Genomic DNA, 1,211 nt, shown 5'->3' with positions numbered 1-1,211 from the left:
TGCCAAAAAACACATAACCTGAATTCTAATTATGAGAGAATATCAGAAAAATCCAGGTTGATGGACATTCTACTCAGTTCGTGGCCTTTAATATTCTAAGATGTCAAGATCATAAATGTCAAAGAAAGAAGTAGGAGCACTTTCAAATCATAGGAGGCCGAAGAGACAAGATAACTAAATGGGACACATAATCCTGGACTGGATCTTTCCGCTATAAAAGGCCTTATTAGGACAATTGATAACGTTTGAGTTGTATCTGAGGATTAGCTGATAGATGTTAGTTCCTGATTTTGATGGTTGGTTGTGGTGATGTCGAGAATGTTCTTGTTTGTAGGAATCACACACTAAAATATTCAGGAGTGATGGGGCATTGTGTCGGCCACATCCTCAAGTGGTTCAAGAAGCAGAGTTCTTTGTTCTCTCCTTGTAACCTTTGGTTAAGTTTAAAACGGCAGCAAAAGGAAAAGAAAGCAGGCAGGTTCCTCCAGAGCCTCTCTTTTCATTAAGGAAGAAAAGTTTTTAAAAATGAGTTGTTATTGACTTTTAGAGAGAGGGGGATAGAGAGCGCAACATCTATGAGAGAGAAACATCATGGGTCACCTGCCTTCTGCACGCCCCCTCCTGGGGATCGAGCCTGCAACTGGGCATATGCCCTGATCTGGAATCCAACGGGCAACCTCTTGGTTCCCGGGTCAATGCTGAGCCACACAGGCTTGGCAAGGAAGGAAACTATTCTAAGCAGCCCCTGATGGAGGAGCTTATTGGCCAGGATTGGGTCACGTGGCCTCTCCAGCTGCAAAGGAGGCTGGGAAAGTGAGTTTATATAATGGAAGTGGGTAGGAAGAGGACATGTGGGTGGAGAATGGCAGTGTAGGCGGCCAACAGTGTCTGCCTCAGTCTGAAGTCTTTACCTTCGGTGTGGACCACTTTGGAATACAGTGCCTTCAGCAACCGGGAATCATCCAAGGGCCCCAGGCTGTTGTCCTTTCATTTGGTGGCTAGTATTGCACTGCGGATTGGAGAGGCAACGAAGGGCCCATCCTCTCAAGAAGTTCCCACGGGAGCCTTTCAGGAGCTAATACATACAGCACAGTGGAATCGCCGTAAGCCAGGGGCACTGTGACAGCACAGATGAACCTAAAATACCCCACGGAGAGGGCAGGCCAAGGAAATATTACTAGGCACAGTCACTCCTGGGAATGTGACCGCTC

Source organism: Myotis davidii, unplaced genomic scaffold (genome assembly GCF_000327345.1).
Source record: "Myotis davidii unplaced genomic scaffold, ASM32734v1 scaffold73, whole genome shotgun sequence".
NCBI classification, from domain to species: Eukaryota; Metazoa; Chordata; class Mammalia; order Chiroptera; family Vespertilionidae; genus Myotis; species Myotis davidii.
This window is presented reverse-complemented; position numbering follows the sequence as displayed.